This window comes from Amphiura filiformis, chromosome 19 (genome assembly GCF_039555335.1).
Source record: "Amphiura filiformis chromosome 19, Afil_fr2py, whole genome shotgun sequence".
NCBI lineage: Eukaryota > Metazoa > Echinodermata > Ophiuroidea > Amphilepidida > Amphiuridae > Amphiura > Amphiura filiformis.
Window position 1 is genome coordinate 6,501,421 of NC_092646.1, and position 22,836 is coordinate 6,524,256.

The 22,836-nt window shown below is 36.9% G+C and overlaps 1 long non-coding RNA gene across 2 annotated transcripts in view; it reads right to left on the bottom strand.

Moving 5' to 3' along the window:
- The window catches only part of LOC140140865 (uncharacterized), an 83,720-nt gene that overhangs the window by 48,689 nt on the left and 12,195 nt on the right, over positions 1-22,836 (bottom strand). The window contains exon 1 of one of the 2 annotated variants that reach the window (XR_011857327.1): positions 20,926-20,946. The exons of the other annotated variant lie outside the window; for it this stretch is intronic. This is a non-coding gene — a long non-coding RNA (uncharacterized lncRNA). Of the gene's footprint in view, positions 1-20,925; positions 20,947-22,836 lie in introns of those variants that run through there. 2 annotated transcript variants of the gene reach the window in all.

Genomic DNA, 22,836 nt, shown 5'->3' on the forward strand with positions numbered 1-22,836 from the left:
AGGGGGGGCCGGCCAAGATTGGCTGAATTTTGACGTTGTCATTGGTTTTACACGTAAACACAAAATGTCTCAAATTATTCCAAAACTGTACGTATGTTATTAAGCACTATTTTATCAGTCTAAATCCGTTGAGGTTCGCCAGTGAACCTCATTGTAAATACTGTTTTTTGAATGTTTTGTATGAATAACGCACGGTATGTTTATGATATATACCTAAAATTTCCCCCATTGTGTATCACGGTTCGCGTGGTCTAATGGTAATGGGTCTCGCCTGCGGTGCATAGGGTCCCGAGATCGAGTCCCGCTCACTCCCGGCTATAATTTTTTTTTCTTCACATTTATTTTGAATCCAAAAATATTTATTTTTATGTGAAAATTTATACATTCACTGAGAAATATATTTTGTGCATTTTTTTCTGTAACGGGGCCAATAGAGCTAAAAACACAACTCAGCACGGGGCGTCCAATGTCCAGGCAGTGTTGCCGTCATATTGTCTGTTTTGTTTACGATATTGGCTGTTGCCACAGTGAATAATGTAGTCCACCATCGTCTGTAAAATCCAGAGCGCCATTAGGCGAACGTTTACGGGTATGTTAGTACTACATATAATGCAGTATATGTTAGTCAACATTTCAAAGGGTTGAATTTGATTGCATAAATCGAGGGTTGACTTATTTCATCTAACCTAGGGAGTTTATGACCTCGTTTAGCTATGTATTACCATTTATGCATCATTAAGAATTATATAGCCTCTCACGAAGGATGCTTTATGCAGTACAGAGATTTATATACCGCATAATCTCTCATGTGTCCAGCCGAAGGCGAAGATTCCCGATTTTACCCTATGTTAACGAAGAGTTCCCGCACTTCGTATGCAAAGTTCCCTCAAGTAATTTAGCTGACAGCCTGATCTAAGACAAATACCGCCTAATGGTGCTCATGGGCTCTTTTGCTTTTGGGTAAATTTCATGTAGAAATAGAGAGTTCCCTCCCAACAAGAATTAAGGGTACGTGCCCTTATTTGCTGGTGTGATTTTTATGGGAGGGCACTTTGAGAGTGTGACTAAAATTCCTAGCGCCATTAGGCGAACGTTCCCCTTGTTTTCCCCTTGTTTCCCCACGTAAAGTTGGTGTACCTTGCTCTTTCATTCCAGTTGTTCGTATATTCAAGGTATCCTCTTGTATCATTTATTGATCCTTGATGTCTTTTGTGTCCTCGTCCGTTGGATTCACCATTAAAACCAAAATCCTAACTTGACTCCAATAATATGCACATACATTCAGCTTAGCTGGAAAAACTCAATTCTCAGAATACATTCAAAATGCACGCATAGGTTCACTGAGTTCATATAAAACTTGGTAATAAAATAGAAGAGAGAGAACCGTGCTGCCACAAATTTTAGCCCAATAATATTGGGAAATAATGCAATAGTTGGTTTTGTGAGAATATAAATCGTGCCATTGAAGAACAAGTAAGGTAAACCATCGTAATTATTTAACCTCAAGTGATTATGCCGTATCTGCATATTTATTACAGTATAGATACTGTCTCTACAAATGTACATAATGCAGTATCCCTTTTTTTAATCAATATTATTATCAAACATCATTTATTTATTATTATTATTAATATTATTATTATTATTAATATTATTATTATTATTATTATTATTATTATTATTATTATTATTATTATTATTAAACATCATTTATTTGACGCCTTTTCAACATAGACGAATGCGCCTTACAATAATTACAAATCATACATTACACAATAGATAATATGTATAGCATTTTATGTTAGAAGTGAAATATTTAAATACATAAAACACACCACAAGTACTTTAAAGGAGCTTCACAAATATCAAAAGAACATAAATATGAAAAGGCATGTGAGGCACAACGATATATGTGCCATTCTAAAAACAGACTAATTACCAATTACACTTCAATAAGTAAAAAAGAAATACTACTCCTTTGGAAACAAATGTGCTTTTAACATGTTCTTGAAAATCTGAACATTGGGGGCCAGGAAAACCTGATGTCTAAATGTAAACCCAAATAAATATTTGCATACACGTTTGTTCTTGTTTTACTAACAAATAAGACATTTACAACATCACGTCGGTTCTATGAATAAAATATACTATAAAATCAAATCTTGTAACACTTTTATATGAAAAGGTGAGCATATAGAATAAAACGAGAAAACGGAATCGTGATTGGTCAATATTTACTTAAACATGTCAAATAAAAAATTATAATTATAGTTTCAATTGTATACAGTCATGGACAAAAGTTTAGAATATTTTTATTTTTGTATCAAATGTAGTTTTCAATCATTAGGAACACGTTTATTGTTCTGGAGTAGTGCTCAGTTGCATTTAATTGAAAGATACAAATGTCCTTTGATGTTTACATCACACAGTTTGTCAATTAAATAAAGAATTACCTGAGGAAGCGCATTTCAATGGAAGGGTCACACAATTGCAACACTTTTTTGGCGGCCTCTTTGTATCACAAAATGAGATTAAAGACACTAGCAACTGTGACATGTTCAGATTAGTATCTTGCTTGCGAAAACACATCTCAATATTTGGTGTGTCCACCCCTTGCCAGCTCAAGGTCACGTACGCGACGTGGCATTCCCTCGACCAGGTTTGCCAAGGTTCCTTGTGGAATATCTCGCCAGCATGCAATGAGGGCGTGTCTAAGTTCCTACAAGGTGATTGGTTGGTTGTCTATGTTACCTACCCTGCGGGATACATCTGTCCATAAGTTCTCTATAGTATTCATATCCGGCCTCAAAGCCGGTCAGTCCAGGTGTTCTACATTCTCATTTTCAAGGAATTCCCTCACGCGTCGGGCTCTGTGCGCAATAGTGTTGTCATCTTGATCACGAAATTGTTCCCAAAGTCTCTTCTTGCAAACGGAAGCATAACTGAACCAAGAACATGCAGGCATTGGTCCTGGTTCATGTGTCCTTCTAGCATGTAGAGGTGTGATTTTGACCTACTGTGAAATGCTCCCCATACTGTGAGCTCGCCATCACCTCCCTGGACTCCAGGCAGGATACAATCTTCAAGCAGGGTTTGACCAACCTGTCTTTGGACCTTGAATCGGCGACCATGTCTGTAGAGGAGGAACCGGGCCTCGTCACTGAAGATCACATTAAGCCATTGGCCTACTGTCAAATTCATGTGTCTCTGTGACCAACGCAAGCGCGCATGCCGTTGTCTTTGCAGAGGTATCGGCTTTCTTATTGGTCGCTTTGTGCGAAAGTCTGCACTAACCAGTCTATTTTCCTGGTAACAGGCGCGTTTATGGACCTCTTCTTTTCGTAGCTGAGATGCAGGCTTTGTGCGGCCATTGCGGCAAAGTCTCAGGAGAGATCGGTCTTCCCTGGCGGTTGTATTTCGGGGCCGACCTGACCTTGAACTAGGTGTAGTAGTTCCGGTCTTTCGACGTCTCTTCAAAATTTTAGGAACTGCACCTTGTGTGATTCCTAAAGCGACACCAATATCCTTCTGTCTGTACGTAATTCAATGACGCGGTCATAAAAATCTGCGCTCAACTCGCACCCCATGATCAGAAATATCGTATACAACAGACAGATGCAACAAAATAAAGCTGGTTTCTTCACACGGTAATGGAAAAGCCAATGTAACCTTATGAATCATATCGCTAAAATAACTGCGAAAACGATGCCTGATGGTTCACTGATCAGGCATAAGAAGCCATTGTCCTACATTACGTAATGTGTGATATGAAGATATGAAATGGTACCTATATAAGACCTTGCCAGACACCCGTGATCCATTCTGCATGGCTGACGGATCATTGCTGGTAAGAAATCTGCACTTAAAAACAGGGCTATGCAAAAAAAAAAAAAAATATTCCAAACTTTTGTCCATAACTGTATTTACATTTTGTACTTTGTAGTAGCCATAGCAGTAACAATCAAGACTGTTGACATTTTCCTTTTGACATTATCATTTGCACCCAAAAATTCAAACGGAAAGCAAAAAGGCAATTGTGTACCTCTGTCTCCAAATTATGTGAAAAGTTAGCATGCGGAACAGACACATTGAGCAACAATGTTAAACCAAATAAGCGTTTTTCTCATGGATTTATTTGCCCAAATTGCCACCTAAGTTAACTTCCACACATAGATTATCGATATCCGAAGGCATCCAAGTCAACTTTTGTATTCGTGAACGACCCCGCTGTGCATGCATCTGACGACTTTCTCTCATCTGCATCTATCACACAGGTCTACTCAAAAAGTTGCCGATGCAATATCTACTCATCAAAGTAATGATGACCATGTGATGTGATTTTCCTGAGACATATCTACAGGGTAGTATTTCAAAATTCTTGTTAATGTTCTCTGTATTCTTTATAACTTAAATTTCACGGCTGTTTGATGAACCTATCATTCCCTGCATTCAGCCCGACTGCACCCGATTATATTTGGTTACAAATGGTGTAATTGCAGATGAAAGATGATCAAACATTAATTTTGTTAACGCTTAATTTTATCTTGTCGCCAAAAGTCATGTCCAGACGAAGGCTGAACATTTGAAGGTTAGTGACCAAACAGCGACGTGTGTACACACTTGGAGTTTCGCACTTAGGCTGTCGGACGCTCACGGGTCTGACACCTTAAATTGCAGACCGTCTGACCACGACTTAATATTTAATACCTCAGGAGATTTAAATGAAGGAGGTACTACCTACGGTATGTTATAGCGATGAATAGCAAGATAAGAACTTAAACGTGTTCCGAGGCGGATGCAAGGAAAATAATATCTGGAAGTGGAACTAAAATTACCATGTGACCAATTGTTATTAAAATAACTGTAAAAAGGAAGCTATGGAATACGAACAAAATAAGAGCAAATATAATATGTATTATATTAAAAATATTATCAATTAATACGCTGTATTGACAAAGTATTGATACAATAGGTAATTAAGTTTGTTAGAATATTTAGAATATGTCCTTACACTGAAAATGAAAAATATTAGGGTCGGTATTCCTTTGTACAGTATGACCATTTTCAAAATTCCAAATTACACAAATACACTATTACAGTAGGCCATTGATGAATTAATCATCTATTGCTACCTTATTCCAGTCACGACAACGACACGTATTCACCGTTTTATATTCCCTATATATCAAAATATTGACATCCGAGTGAATAGTATTTTAGGATGGGTGATACTTTCTGAACCATAAATGACGTCAGTTTTGACTGACCAATCAGAAGCAATAGTTAAGCCGCCTCTGTAAAAGAAGGGTTCTATAAAAGTATGCATGCAGATGTATCACCATCTGCATGATTAATTAACACGATTCTTGTTTTGCCGATTAGTTGTTTAATTTGTGTAAGGATCAACAATATTTCATCATGTAGAACATTGCGTCAATTGAATTCTGTATAAAAACCGTAAATTTAATATGCAATAGATAATTATTAAATTATCCGCACCCCCTTACACGCACCCACACCCCACCCGTACACAGCCCACACAAACTCGACTCTTATCACACCACGTACCTACACCCCCACCCACACACACCCCTCCACACCACCTTTCCACATCCACCCCAGCGCACTACACTCGCTACAGCCATACCATATACAGGGTGTCCCAGAATGATTTGTACCGTGTTTGCAAAAATAACTAAAAATAGAAGACGGGCAGTGTATCTATTTTTGATACCAGCATTATAATGTTGGATATGTCTCCTACCTATTCTGTTAATTTCAGCACGCTACCTTTATTTGTTTTGGCGTGGCATGCAATAATGTAAAATCGATGAAAAACGACTCGCATACCTTTGAAAAATGGCACGATACGATGAAATGAAGAACGTGGGATGTTTGGCACAGCATTTCGACGACAACTACTGTTGGGGTTGCGCCTTAAAGCTTGCCGGACAGCTGCAATGTTCGCTCTAGTTCTTACAGTCTTACGAGCACCTGAAGCTTCACTCTGCCGATTCCTGACAGTTCCGTGCTCGTCAAACTTCTTTACGTTATACACTATCGTCTAATGAATCTTCTTTGCGTCTCAACATAGCTGCCGGTTTGCCAGTAAGTTTTTGAAAGAAATCCACGCTGCTGTACAGTAAATTGAGGAGCCGACTTTTCTGTACCACAACCAATTCGATCTCTGCAAGCATTTCAAATGACATGGACCTCACACCACAATAACTATATTTACAACTACCGCCAAAGAGAGAATTGGATTAGGCCACAAATCCTTAATTCCATATAATGATTGCTTCGTAACGTCATAAATAATAGATAGATATCGGCTATTTAGTGGAAATATGAACAGGGCACAACTAAAATACCTGCATAACTTTTTCCAAATAACTTTGTGCTGAACGGTTAGTAATGTTACAGATTTTCAAAATAGGTTGCGTTGTCAAAACTTAGAATTCATCATTTTTACGCAATCTTCTATAACTTCTACTAGAAACGTCAAATTTTTAAAAACTAAAAAATCTGAGAAAGCTAACTATATGTAGAACTTAAAATGCAAAACAACATGACCATTCAACATGCCTTTCATACCTAAAAAATTCCATCTTTCCCGGTACAGATCATTCTGGGACACCCTGTAGGCTACACTCTGCATGATACATGTAGATCACATACAAGAAATGAGCAACTTGTAAGTTGTATAATAAGTTAAGAAGCAGACAAACCTTCCTATGCCCTTATGGAGTATGTGTCATTCAAAACTGAACTGCGTTCTTATTTCACCTGCTAATATTTCTCTTATAAAACAATCACACTAGTCGGTGCGACAGGTGTGATAGTGTTAATTTTATTTCAATCTCCGTCAATAAATATGTGAAAGTTACAAAGGAAATCATCCAGGTTTGCATTGACTTCATTGCAAACTTGCTAGTAGCGTCAGTTTTCCATAATCGGGTTCTCCCTGCAACAATAATGTTCTCACGCAAGACCCATTTACTTAAATAGCGTTAGTCTACGACAGTTCTTTGGGGTAATAGCGGATTGTTTGTCAATCAAACTGATAAAAGCTAGACAGAAAATGCTCTATCCTTGCACTTTCAATAATTGTTGTAGTATTTTATTTTGTAGAGGAAGTACGGATCTATGACAAATGGACTAATAGAGAAGAGGTAAAAACACAAAGAAGAAAGAAAAAGGAAGGGAAAAAGACGCAGAAAAGTAGTAAAGAATCTACACACTGTAAAACTAATGTAATCTACAACAAGATTATGCAGAATCTTTTCGGAAAGTTAAGTATTTCTACCAAACACTTTCCCCATTTTTATTGAGCACTTTCGGAAACTTTATTGCCAGAAAGAAAACTAAGAAAGCAAGATATAAGAGAAAGGAAATGCGGAATAAGACGGGGGAAAAGTAGAAAATTAACAAATATAAGAGAAAGCAAGTCAAGAAAGAGAGTAAGAACAAATAAAGTTGGCAGGTGAAAAAGATAGGGTATTCTTTCTTCGACGTCATTTTGAGTCCGATATGCCATGTATGCCGCACATCTTACAATAATTATATTGCCAGTGACACGCATGACACAAACTGCCACTGAAAACAGGTGAATCAACTCACTTACTATCTACATGATCGATGTAATATGATAATACAAAATAGCGAATTGTTACTTTAAAGAAAGTTCAGCAGATTTGTAATGTTTATGATGTGATCGAAAGAATTCAATTTACCAGGTGATCTGAAGAATTCCTGGAAAGAATAATATAAAAAACTTTGCTTCTTTCAGCTATATTGCTACTTGTCATGTAATATAATTACCATTGTAGCACGTCCAACTCGTTTTCAAGCACTCCTTAACTGGTAGATCAAATTACAGATCTTTCTAAGTTTCTATTCTAAATGCTCAGACGAAGTATTTGCTAGTACATGTACTATTACTACTTAAACGTGTACATGGTGTAAGGCATTGTATAACGTAAGTATGTTAGTCAACATTTGAACGGTTGAATTTGATTTCATAAATTGAGAGTTAAAAACCAGAAAGTCGTAACTCACAACGAAATTAATGCCACAAAATGGTGAAAAAGAGTATAACATTAATATCCTCACCCATTGACTAAAGTTATTATGGCTCTTTTGAGAATACAAAATGATTTGTTTTAAAATGTCGGTGCCACCACGTGCTATTTATTATCTATCCATAACTACAAAAAGCCATTTCCCGGATATGCCGTGCAAAAAAGAAAACCTGATCACTCCTTTCACGTATTTATAAAGCAGGTCACCTTGAAAGTGCGAGATAGATCCCCGGGGATAGAAATGATTATTGTTTTAGTCTTAACCTTACTTTTCACCTTTTATTATCAAATTGAATAATTCTAATAACACATAACCTTATATTGTCGTTATTGCCTTCTAGTTCACTTGGGTAATCGCGAACTCTACTATACGTTTCCATAATTATTGCCTATATGAAATATAAGGGGTGAACTTTATTTCGTTTGGGGCTTAGTTAACAACACTTTTTGACCACTGAAATGGACCTTACTTCCCATTATACGAAGAAACAAAGCACCTCATTAGTCAATGACCAATCGCTTCTCCAAAGCGACTCAACTATAGACTGAGTTACCGCCTTTGGTGTAAAATGATACGTACCATTTACCACTTATGACGTGTGGTATCTACTGGCTCCTTTCTTAACAATCTTTAATGAATTTGGATTATTATGAAATATGACGGGCGATAAGGGAATATAGTTTATAAAAATATAAAGCTATCAATGTCATTTTAAATAAAAATTACCTTCTGGTTGTATTACAAATGTATTATAGTATGACCTAATACCTTGAAGGTATACAAGAAAAGACGTCAGTGGCGGCAATAACAAGGATGTCATTGTTGTGTAGCTATGATTCAAACTGAAATGTAGAGCATCTCGCGACTTTGACCAGGTGGTTTGCTGTCGGCAGAGAGTGGTATAGGGCGATAACCTAATTCTTAAACAAGATAGGGTGACTCTACGCGGAATCTGCAGCTATAAGAGCATTGAAATATAATACCGCTAAATATCTACGGGTGATTGCAATGCCGATGGTGTACGGATTGTTTCTCCGCTGAAGACATGACGTTACAAAATTTACTCCTGAAAAAAACCCCATAGCATTTATTGGTTCGTCACGCGCTTCTTGAACTTGATGCTACGAGTGTCTTCTGAAGATATTGATTAATTCTATAATTGGGTTGCTCCGTCACGTTCTGTTTGTACTCGTTGCTATCTCCTCACTCGTTGATATCTTCTGAAGATAGCAAACTCGTTGATATCTTCTGAAGATAGCAAACTCGTTTCTATCTTCTGAAGATAGCAAACTCGTTTCTATCTTCTGAAGATAGCAAACTCGTTACTATCTTTTGAAGATAGCAAACTCGTTGCTATCTTCTGAAGATAGCAAACTCGATGCTATCTTCTGTAGATAGTAAACTCGATGCTATCTTCTGAAGATAGCAAACTCGTTGCTATCTTCTGAAGAAGGCAAACTCGATGCTATCTTCTGAAGATAGCAAACTAGTTGATATCTTCTGAAGCAGGCAAACCCGATGCTATATTCTGAAGATAGCAAACTCGATGCTATCTTCTGAAGATAGCAAACTCGATGCTATCTTCTGAAGATAGCAAACTCGATGCTATCTTCTGAAGATAGCAAACTCGATGCTATCTTTTGAAGATATCAAACTCGATGCTATCTTCTGAAGATAGCAAACTCGATGCTATCTTCTGAAGATAGCAAACTCGATGCTACTCGATGCTATCCTCTGCAGATAGCAAACTCGATGCTATCTTCTGAAGATAGCAAACTCGTTGCTATCTTCTGAAGATAGCAAACTCGATGCTATCTTCTGTAGATAGTAAACTCGATGCTATCTTCTGAAGATAGCAAACTCGTTGCTATCTTCTGAAGATAGCAAACTCGATGCTATCTTCTGAAGATAGCAAACCCAAAGCTATCTTCTGTAGATAGCAAATTTAGATAGTATCCCGTTATACAGCATTGCTGTGTTAATCTCTATTGTATTGAATAGTTTGCTTAAGCATTTTATTCAAAAAAAGCTGCTAAGTGATAACCAACATCATACACGTATAGTATTCTACAATTAAGGCATTAACCCTTTTGGAATGTGTTTTGATGTGGTAGCAGGTTCCAATAATATAATAAAAATTCTCATCAAATTTTCCAATATTTGTGACCGTTTTACAGTCGTATTTGTTCAGAAGTTCCGCAGAGAGGAATTGGGATTAATGTATAATACAAACTTTATATCTAAAACGAATATGCAGACAATATTGCTCGACAAACGCACTTGAAAGCAAATCAGTATGTGAAGCATTAGAGTTGAATGGACTTCTTGTGATGGTTTTAAGGTGTACCTTTTCACGGCTTGGCTACGAATGTTGGATATTGAATTCTTAACTTAAAACAGACCGTATGAAGATTTCATTCATTCAACTTGAACTAGTCGGTCAAGTAATTACCTCGATAGTGCGCTCAACCGAGCAGCCGTGTTTACGCCTTGGGTTGGACGGACGGACGGACTGGCGAGGGTACTTCTACACTTAAACAAGTCCTATTACCAAAATTTTGTTTTTATTTGCTAGAATTTCTACAATAAGATAAATGTGTTACTTCCAATTTTTTCAAAATCTCAAATCGGAAGCTAAAATTAATGGGCAATAATCGCTTGCGATGATCAAGTGCTAGATTGTACGCTCAAGAAACAGCGAAATATGTCATCACCAGCGATCTTAAAACTATAAATCACCCTCAAAGTGCATTATCAATCGTGTGCACTTAAATTCGACTAATGGGTTTTGATAACCTTGCTTCAGTACCATTACAGAAATCATATGACCCCCTAAAAAGGTCGACTTAACAGAAATTAGTCTCAACTGATGTGTTGCTAATAATTGCTATCATTACTATACCCAGACGTTGCAAATGAAACACAAGTTACACGCCTTTATAATTTCCTGGGCGGGTTGATGTCAATTAAATAAAAACATACAGCAGATGATAACTATCATCAGGGATACGTTGACATAAATTGGTGTACTTTTATGGACGGGGAAATCCCCACACAATTACGTAAATCGCGTCAAACACATTTTAACATCTCATACAATGATGCAATTACTTGATTTGGAATTGCTTTCTTCCCACAGAACTTGGAAAATTAATCCATATACTTGTATCTTGTATACCTATGACTTTTTTAGTTCAGGGACGTATCAGAAGAAAGCTCACATTTTTCTCCTTATCCACACTGCAAAAATATTTTACTCAACATTGAGTAAAAAGGTCACAACTCAACAGTTGAGTAAAACATTACTCAACATTGAGCTCATATAGGTCACAACTCTACAAATGGGTAAAGAATTACTCAATATGAGCTCAATGTTGAGTAATTATTTACGCATTTGTTGAGTTGTGATCTATATGAGCTCAATGTTGAGTAATGTTTTACTCAACTGTTAAGTTGTGACCTTTTTACTCAACGTTGAGTAAAATATTTGTTGTAGTACAATTACATATAACGCCCGGAATATGTTTCGTTTAGATGGTGTGAACAAAAACGCGGTAGAAAGTAGTAACACCGCTGGAAGTATGTATGGAGCAGTTTTCTGCACATTACATAGCATCGTGGTATGCTTTGGTTGTAACACAGTGCAGAAGGGAAACTGAAATACCGTATACGAATATAGACCAATCTAATTTCACGCATTCCTACACCTCAATTCGCTACTTGCACGGTTCCGCCATTATGCACTATGTGCGGGGAGAGCCTCGAACTGGCAGCATACATGAATGGGAATTGAACTAGTCATAACGTTCTGTGTAAGGTTACATAATTCTTCCTTTCATGTATGCTGCCAGTTCGAGGCTCTCCCGCACATAGTGCATAATGGCGGAACCGTGCAAGTAGCGAATTGCAGCCATATCTGGGTCCACGTCGAGTCCATCCTACCTAAAATGTGAAATGATGCGGCCTTAGGCTGAGTTCACATAGAAGTATACGGTATACGGTATTCGCTATACGAAATACGCTCATTCGATCAGGCTGAGTTCATATAGGGTATACTATGTGAACTCAGCCTGTTCGAATGAGCGTATTTCGTATAGCGATTAGCGAGTCTAGGCATGATAGGTCAGTTTACCAATTTTCTTCGTCTAATCAAATGCTTGTAAGTTTACTTTTTGAGGTCACATGGCATTCAATGAGGTGTCATAATGTGCAGAATTAGATAGTGCATCTATTTAAAAAAAATGAATTTACCCACATATGGTTTAGTTTTAAAATTAGGACCGTATACGCTGCACTAAAATCGAACACGCACGATTCCCACTTATTCCCACTATACTACTATACGCAGGTATACGGCTTTTCCGAATAGTGCCCTCTTATGTGACCAGGTACTATGAAATTACCTTGCTCGATTTAAGCTATACGCGTACACCTGCAAAACGTGCACCGTATACCCGAATAGTATACTTCTATGTGATCGTAGCCTTATGTGACCCGGTACTATGAAATTGTCTTGCTCGATTTAAGCTATACGCGTGCACCTGCAAAACGTGCACCGTATACCCGAATAGTATACTTCTATGTGAACGCAGCCTTAGCGGGGATTTTAAATTGCATTCCATCACCCATGTTATACGTGGACAATGGAATGATGACATTTACAACAGAATACAACATAATATCGAATTGGGCAGTCACAACACCGGTTTGGCCATTACTGGGTCCCGTCTGCACCAAACTGGTGTTGTTACTGCCCAATTGGGTGGATTAAATCCGCTTAAAAATCGATGTTGAATTGTATTGTGTTGTACTGACTTTTATCATTCTTTTGTCTAAGTGTAACACGGGTGATGGAATGCAGTTTAATATCCCCGCCAAGGCCACATCATTTCACATTTTAGGTGGGATAGACCTAAGGGGGACCCAGCTATGGCTGCCATTGAGGTGTAGGAATGCGTGAAAATGGATTCGTCTATACGTTTTTACTTCTCATATCAAAACCGCTGGAGAAATACAACTCAAAATTGGGAAACAAATGGTTTTAATGGTCGGCCTTAATGTCAGATAGAAAACATAACCATGGTACCGTAAAAACTCGATAGTTAGCATATGTGCTTACTATCGAGCGCTTTTAAAACATGCAAACATGAAGAGCCACATCCATAAAAGTGTAAAGTGTTTTGAGCAAGTCATCGATACACATAGTTATATACGAACAAGTAAACCTGCAAATGTGTGTCATAACCCCATTAGATCAGTTTTTAAAGCGCCAGACTTTAGTACAATTTCATGTTTTCAAAAGCGCTTGATAGTAAGGACATATCGAGTTTTTACGGTAACATGATAAAGTCTGACCACCCACCTTTAATGCTTTATATCAATCATTTAACAAACATATAAAATCAAATAAAGGAGAGTGAGATGACACGAGCCGTATGTTTCAAGTTTCAGCTATTCAATAAAACTACAGTGTACTTCTTAATATTAATGTTTTGATCATATAGGAAAGAGGCCAATAATCGTATTGCGGTTTTTGAATTGAGGGCAATAATATAGCGTTTACCTCTTCCCTAGAAAAACATCAGTCACAAATGACCAAGTTGTAAAAAGTGATCAGATACTAATCAGATACAGAAAACCCAAAGGAAAACAATAGATGTTGACAGAGATATGGAATAAATTACAGATTTGACGAAAGAACTAATTACGAAAACCGAAGAATTCAACTGATCGAGCTATTGGTCATATTCCCTATAAACGTGTTCCAGAAATCTTGGTGTAATTATGAACCTTAACTTCTCCCTGAGTGTCTACAATATAGTATCTAAGCTTGAGGCAGCACACCCGTCATATAATACGCTAGTATGACAACATTTTCAAAATCCAAAAAGGCACTGCGAATAATAAGTAACAGAAGCGATAAAAGCAGTACATATCCACTTCTCATCAAATACAACGTGCTAAGTGTAAAGGACATTGTATTATATTGAATTGGGTGCATTTATGTATACAAACACAATAACGGCATCCTATCAGATGACTGATTCCAAAAGCACTCTGAAATGTGAACAACAGAAAATGTATGCTTCTTTGTACAAGGAAAAGGTTTTGTGAAAAATCCATTAAATTTTCCGATCTAAGTAAGTAGATACCTTTGATTTATTATTCTACCTGATAAGGTTGGTAAATTTATTTGTGATTTTACAATAATTTATATCAAAGGTATACAGGTTAACAAAATTGCGATTATTCTGTCACTCTTGATTTTAAGTAGTTATATTTACCTTGGCTTACCTGTGTTAAATCATTATCAAGACTATTTGTAATTGTATGTTCTATAGAGAGAGAAAGACAGAGAGGGACCGGGAAGTGAGTGTTCAAACAATATGAAATATAAACTGATATACTAGTATTATACCTATACTCCTAGATTACTACTGAGTTGACTTAACGTGATTGCGGAAATAATTATCATTTTCTACCCACACCCCAAATCCTATCCCTAACCCTAACCCTAGCACCCGCCTAACTCTAATCGTATCCCATTCGTACCTAACCATAACTATAAACTTAATTCGGAATTGGAATACCATCTCACCTTTATGACACTCTAACATTAACACAAACTCTAAATATTGATCCTATAAAAACCATTACCACTAACACTAAGGCAAATCCTTAATTCAAGCCCCAACTTAACAATACAGAGTACGGCGAGCATTGTGAAGTCATTGTCCCTACAGCAATTATTACCCCATAGTCAAGACCGAAATAACACACAGTGAAGTGGCAATTTCCCAATGTAGATGGCCGCTTTATCACTTCTGGCCTTAATTTTACCGTACATCTAAATGGGGGTAATGTAAAACACGTGTTTGTTTTAGCTATTTGTATTGTCTGTGCGTGAGTGTGGGCGGTTTAACCAGGTAATAAAGGCATGATTTGGGGAATGTTGATCGTATAGAAAAATGCCGCACTTGGTTTGGACAATGTGATTCACTCGTCTCATCTCAGTATTTTATAACTTTTTGATAAAGGGTTGGGTGCGTGTGTGGTGGTATGCTTGTGGAAACTGGCATATGGAAAGGTTTGACTACAAAAACAATTCTCTTATATAAATGCATCTACGCACAGTTTCCACCTGGATACACCCGAGCATACAGATATATCGAGCACAGCGAGTCTATGCAGTCGGTATTATACCACACGGTTGAGTGCATAGCATCGTAAGAGCTGTGTGAGATCTGGTGGAAAATAGGATTCTGTGATTGGTTTTCGTCGAAACCTCAAGTGTTCCCTTCATCCAATCAGAATTTTTTTTATATCAAACGAAAGCTAACACTTCCCCCTAAAAACACATTTTTCCTTAAGGTTAACAGATAACGCAATTCAATATTATACAAAAGGCGAATGTGGTAAATGTGTTGAAAACTACCTATCCAAGCACATTTGTGTCCAAAACGTAGGTTCTAAAAGTCACAACCTAGTTACTATTTTCGCCTGTTTTGTCATACGGTTGTAAATTCAATGAACTATGACTTTGCTTTGCTAAAGAGCGCTTACAAATTCATATGGTGTTGGGGGATGTTAGGTGTATGTTTGAGGTGGGGTAGGAGTGTTTGAAAGTAAAATATATATTTTGTCATTTAGGTGATAGTGCATCCTGGTGCAGGAAATTTTCCAATTTGGCAAAGGGAGGTAATTACCAAGTTTGATTGCCAGACCTACTGACAAGTAATGATACCAAAACATCGAAAATATAACTTCGTATCTTTTGTTAAGAGAGCGTGGCGCAATGGTTAGGGTACTTGCCTTTAGTGCATGAGGTCCCGGGTTCGATTCCCGGCGGTGGCGATTTGCTGGGATATTGACTTGGGAAAAAAAGTCTAAAATTACTTGGCAACTTCTGTAGATTAAATTCAGACTTCCGCTCTCCCCATGGTTCATTTAGAATTGGGTAAATGAATCATGAAAGTACTCCGTCCTTCGGAGGGGACGTTAAGCCGTCGGTCCCGTGTACAGAGAGCCATACCTGTACATGTATCTCGCAGCCAGTTTTGAAAAGAGTAGGGTGTTAACCCCTGACTGTTCCCAGCCCGTTCCGGTGTTCAAATGGACCCCAATGGAAATAAGCTTCAATAGAGGCTTTCTTGGGTTATCCAGGGTTGTCAAAACCCGAACAAATCAAATCAAATCAAATCAAACTTTGAGTTACAAAAAGTGAACGATACTAATCAGACACTGAAAATCCAGAGGGATACAATGGATGTTGACCAAGAGATGGAATAAATTGCAGATTTAATGAAAGAAATAATGACGAAAACAAAATCAAAGACTTGAACTGAACCAATATGTTAATATCAAATTGATATTTGAATTCAAAAGTATGATTCTCTATTCTCTAATGATTCTCTAGTCTCATGCCCAGACTGCATGAGGAACGGCGAGTGTTAGGAACGACAACGCAGCAGAAACAGGCTGTGAATGATACTAAATGACTCTCGTACCGTACAGACTGGTACCATTTGCGATTAAGATTGAGAGTACCTTCTTTTTTCATCAAATGGTTAATATGATTCAAAGAATGAACTGTGACCTTCAAGATTTAAATTATTCAGATAATGCGGCCATGATATTGACCTTTTAGAATCTGTCTGAAATATGCAATTTTATGAAATATCATAAGAATGACGGATCATTTTGCAAACGGAATCTGACCATTTGCTGATCCGTAGGTGCTAGGTTCAGAGGCTTTTAGGTACCTTACTAAACCAGCTTTTTAAGTGAGTCCAAATGTAATATCAAAGACTAAAGTAACTCCATTTTCTGAACCCTATTCACTTGATCTGTTTTTATAACACTTTGCGCTAAGCGTCAGAGTAAGTAAGTGTTAGGTGTCGTTAGGTCAGTAAATTTGTAATAAAAGGGGTTAGGTAAGAATACAAAATAATAATAATTGGTTGCCCTCAGAAACCTACCCAAAAAAAATCAGAAATCTTGGGTCGGTTTTTTATTTTCAATCACTTTTTTAGAAGAAACCTTAAATTTGGACAATATCAAGGACATTTTATATTTGTTATTCACTCATTTCATTTATTAAATGCATATTTGATTAAAAATAAGAAGTATTTCCATTTAATTGTATTTGTCAATACTAACCGTTTCAAAATGGAGGAAGAGTCCATTAAAAAAAGGATCGACCTACCGACTCTCCTAATTTTTGTCTTTAAAGGGCAACCAAACAATTTTTTTTTGGCCTTACTATCATTGCTGCAGGCGTTGCAAATAACACGAGTTACACGCCCTTATAATTTCCTGGATAGGTTGAAGTCGATTAAATAAAAACATATAACAGATGCCGAGTTGCCGACTATCATCTTGGGATAAGTTGACATCAATTCATGTACTTTTTGGGACGGGGAAATCCCCACACAATTATGTAAATGTATGTCTCGCTTCAAAAAACATTTAAGCCCAGTTTAACATTTCACACAATGATGCAATTACTTGATTTGGAATTGACTTCTTCACATGGAACTTGGTAAAATAAATCATATGTCTCCCTGGATATCGTACTAGTCTTTTTATATCTTTTAGTCAATTAAAGTTATATGACCAGCCTCGCCCATCATTTTTCCTCATCAAAATTGAGATTTCAGTATCAGGAGAAAGCTAACATTTTTTCATTATACGGTAAAATTTAACGCCCAAAATAATTTGGTTTTTCCCTGAGTGTCTACAATATGGTATCTTAGCTTGAGGTTGTACATCCTTCACATAAAACGCTAGTATCATAAAATTTTCAAAACCCAGTAATGACACAGCGAATAATAAGTAACAGAAGCGATAGAAGCTGTACAAAAGCACTTTTAATCAAGTGTAAGTGTAAAAGACATTGCATTCCATTGAATTAGGTGCATTTATGTATACAGATACAATAACGGCATCCTATCAGATGTGTTTGATGACTTATTCTAAAAGCACTCCGAAATGTGAACAAACAGATGCTTCCTCGTACAAATAAACCGTTTTGTGAAAAATCTATAAGTAGATGCTTACTTAATTATTATGCTTAATGTTTTGTAAATTTATTTGTGACTTAACAATAAATTATATCAAAGTATACAGGTTAATATAATGTTTTTTATAGAGATACTACCGTTTACTAGTACTATACTAGTATGGCAATCATTTCTATCCATACCTCAAATCATATCCCTAGTCCTATCCCTAATCTGATCTCTAACCATAGACTTAATTCGGAATTGGAATTCGACCCTAACATTAACACGAATTAACCCTGACTCTATATAAACCATAACCCCTAACGCTAAGGCAAACCCTAAACTGTAACCCCAACCCTAAAACACAGAGTGCGAACACTCCGATGTCATTGTCTCCTTACAACAATTATTATTAGCCCATAGTTAAGACCGAAATAGCACAGAATGAAGTGGCAATTTCCCAATGTAGATGACCGCTTTATCCCTTCTGGTCGTAAAGTAAAACACGTGTTTGTTTTAGCTATTTGTATTGTCTGCGCGCGAGTGCGAGTTTTTTTAACCAGGTAAAGGTGTGCATGATTTGGGGAATGTAGATCGTATAGAAGAATACCGCACTTGGTTTGGTCACGGCATAAATGTGACCGACTCGTCTCAGTATTTTTTACTTTCAATAATGGTTCAGGGCGTGGGGGGGGTGTGATTGGGGGGTGTATGATGATATGTGGGGGGTGTGTGGGGTGTGGTATGTTGTCATATTGGTGGTAGTGCAGGAAAATCAGCATTAGCGTCAAGATTGTTTGTATTCTCATTGCCAAAGGGAGGTCTTAGACTTTGTTTTACGTAAATGCACGTAGTACGTTGGTGCCTGTTTGTGTGGTGGGGCTGAGCAGGTAATTACCAAGTTTGATTGACCTATATTGGCAATTAACGATATCAAAACGTTTGGTTTGGTTTCATATATTTTGTCTGAGTTATAAAAAGTGAGCAGATACTGGTCAGATACAGGAAACCAAGAGGGATACAATGTATGTTGACGAAGAGATGGAATAAATTACATATTTGATGAAAAAATAATTATGAAAACAAAATCAAAGATTTTACCTGAACCAATGTGTTAATACCAAGTTGATATTTGAATTCAAAACTGTGATCCTCTAACATGTCTAATGATTCTTAAGTCTCCAGCCCAGACTGCACGAGTAACGACGAATGTTAGGAACGACAACGTAATAGAAACAGGTTGTGATTCTCGGTAAGTGATTCTCGTACTGTAAAGACTGGTACCATTCGCGATTAAGATTGAAAGCACCTTCATTTTTTAACTAATGCTCAACATAATGATTCAGATAATGAACTATGACTGGAAGATTTAAATTATTCAGGTAATCTGGCCAGAAAATTCATTTTTAGAAGCTGTCAGAAATGTGCAGTTTTATGAAATATCATAAGAGTGAAGGATCACTTTGCAAACTGAATCTGCCCATTTGCTGACCCGTAGGTGCTGCTTTTATATGGTACCTCATTCATATGCAATATCAAGCCGTAAGACTGAAATAACTCTAATTTTGTTAATTTGCGTGTTTTAAAACAGAATACTGATTGATGAGGTTCCATTTTATGAACCCTATTCACTTGACCTGTTTTTATAATAATTTGCTCTTAATGTCAGATTATATAAGTGTCAGATCTGGTGTCGTAATAAACAAGGGGTTACGTAACAATAAAGAATTAGATAAAATTAAAATGTGAAGGGTTACTCTGCGTGCTAGCCGTCAACATAAACATGATAAAGAGTCCCAAGTTTTGGGATATATTCTTAAGATATCACGAGGTATCTTAAGAACCACTAGGATTGTTTGTACTCATTTTCATGCATTTTTCATGATGATTCCAAATATGGGCATGAAAATTTACAATTCTGAAATTTTTGATTTTTTCAAAAAATATTGAAATATTGTCGTCTGCATTCGACAACCGCATGGAGAGAGTTCAGGTTGATCTTAACCCTCTCAACCTTGAACTCGATGATATGCTTCGGTGCAAGAAATAACAAAGTATGTCATTGGTCAGAGGCCCGGATTCAGAATTGAATCGTTCATCACCGCGATTATAAAACTGTAAATACTCGTGTGCACTTAAATTGGACTAATACGTCTTTTTTGCTTTAGTACTATATACTAATACAGAAATCATAAATGGCTACCTAAAAAGGACTTTGCACTGATGCGAGGCGTTGCAAATAAACCACGAGTTATTATAATTTCCTGGGCGTGTTGACGTCGATTGCATAAAAACATTCAACAGATGAGGACCATCAACTGGGGACGAAGTTGACATTAATTCATGTACTTTTAGGGACCGGGAAATCCCCACACAATTACGTAAATGCATGTCTCGCGTCCAAAACATTGAAGCCCGATTTAACAAGTCACACAAGATGTAATTGCTTGATTTGGAATTAACTTCTCCCCATTGAAATTGGTAAACTAGATATACTTGCCGTCTATCTTCCTGGATATCTGAAATCTTTATAGTCAATTAAAGGTATGTGACCAGCCTCTCATTTCATTTATCTCATCAAAATTGAGATTTTGGTATCAGAAGAAAGCTCACATTTTTTAATCTCCAGAAATATATAACGCTCGAAATATGTTTCGCTCTTCCCTGAGTGTCTACAATATGGTATCTTAGCTTGAGGCAGTACGCTAGTTTGACAAAACTTTCAAAACCCAGAAAAGGCACTGCGAATAATAAGAAACAGAAGCGATAGAAGCAGTACTGTAAGATAGGTAATGTAAAATAAGACTGTAAATATATTGTATTATATTACATTACGTACCTTTATGTAAACAAATACAATAATCGCATCCTATCAGATATGATTTGATGACTTCCAAAAGCACTGTGAAATGTGAACAACAGAAATAAAGATGCTTCTTGGTAAAAGAAAACGTTTTGTGAAAAATCCAGTAAATTTTTCGATCTAGCTGGCACTAAGTTTAGTAGGTTCCTTTGATTTATTATTGTGACTTTACAGTTTACATCAAAGGAATACAGGTTAACAGTATTTCTATTAGTTCTTCACCCTTGATGTGGATTGCGGCAATCATTTCGTTTTCTACCCATACCCCAAATCCTATCCCTAATCCTAGCATCCACATATACCACCATAACCTTTAAACGTAATTCCGAATTGGAATACTCATTTCACCTTGACAATGTCGCGAATCCTAAACTCTAACCCTATACTGGTATATACCATATCTCCTAACGCTGAGCCAAACCCTAAATACTAGCCCAACCCAACAATACAGGGTACAGTGAACATTGCGAAGTCATTGTCCTTACAACAATTATTACCCCATACATGATGCAGTCATGTCTACAGTAGAATTCATCTCGACCTTTGCAGGACTTAACCCCATTAAAAGCTATTAAACCAAGATAACACTCATTGAAACAGCTCAACTGATTAAATCGGATCTTCTCTGGTTGTGCACAAGTGACTGTTTTCATGTGCGATATCGCAATAAAGCTGGTATTCATAGCTTCAGTTGGGTAACCGATTATAAAGGAAACGAAAGGAAACAATGTTATGTGTGGCTTTGTTCACGAAATCAGACAATGGCGTGCTTTTTGTAAACCAGCATTCTTGAAAATGAGCAACATAATGATTTTTGACTTAACACGGTTTGGAAATAATTTCTTCATATTTTTGGTGTTATCTGTCGTTTACATGTCCTTCCTAAAACACAAAAGTACGACCCTCTCCAAACACCTAAATTAGCTAAAAATTTAGGACATGTTACAAAACTATATTGTCTAGAATTTTAGAAGAGTACTTTTAATATTGGCCGGTTATTTTTCACACAGCGACGTTAACTAGGCAATGTACTATTACCTATAACATTAACTAAAACACCAAAGTACGAATATTTCCAAACATCTAAATTAGCTAAAAATTTAGGACATGTTAAAAAACTATATTTTCTAGAACTTTAGAAGAGTATTTTTAATATTGGCCGGTTATTTTTCACACAGCGACGTTAACTAGTCATATCCCCATACTGTTAACGTAGGGCTATTTGTAAAGGTCACGCGTCAATGGGAAAGAGCACTGTGTATTGTGTATAGGAAAACGGACAGTAACTGCAGTATGAGTAAAGACCAAAATAACACAGAATGAAGTGGCAATTTCCCAATGTAGATGGCCGCTTTCACTTCTGGTCGTAATTTTGGCCGTGCATCTAAATGTGGGTAATATAAAACACGTGTTTGTTTTAATGTAGGCCTTTATCTTATGTATTGTCTGTGCGCGAGTGTGAGTGTTTTAACCAGGTAATGGTGGGCATGATTTGGGGAATGTAGATCGTAAAGAAGAATGCCGCACTTACCAACCGTGAACAGATACACAGAAACAGGAAATCCAGAGGGATTGGAGAGATGGAATAAATAATGACAAAAACCAAATCAAAGATTTCAACTGAACAAAATGTGTAAATATCAAATTGATGTTTGAATACAAAAGTAAGATTCTCTATTCTCTAATGATTCTCTAGTCTCCAGCCCAGACTGCATGAGGAACGACGAGTGTTAGGAACGACAACGCAACAGAAACATGCTGTAAAGGATTCTAAATGATCCTCGTACCGTACAGACTGGTACCATTCCCGATTATGATTGAGAGTATACCTTCTTTTTTATCAAATGGTTAATATAATGATTAAGATAATGAACTATGACTGGAAGA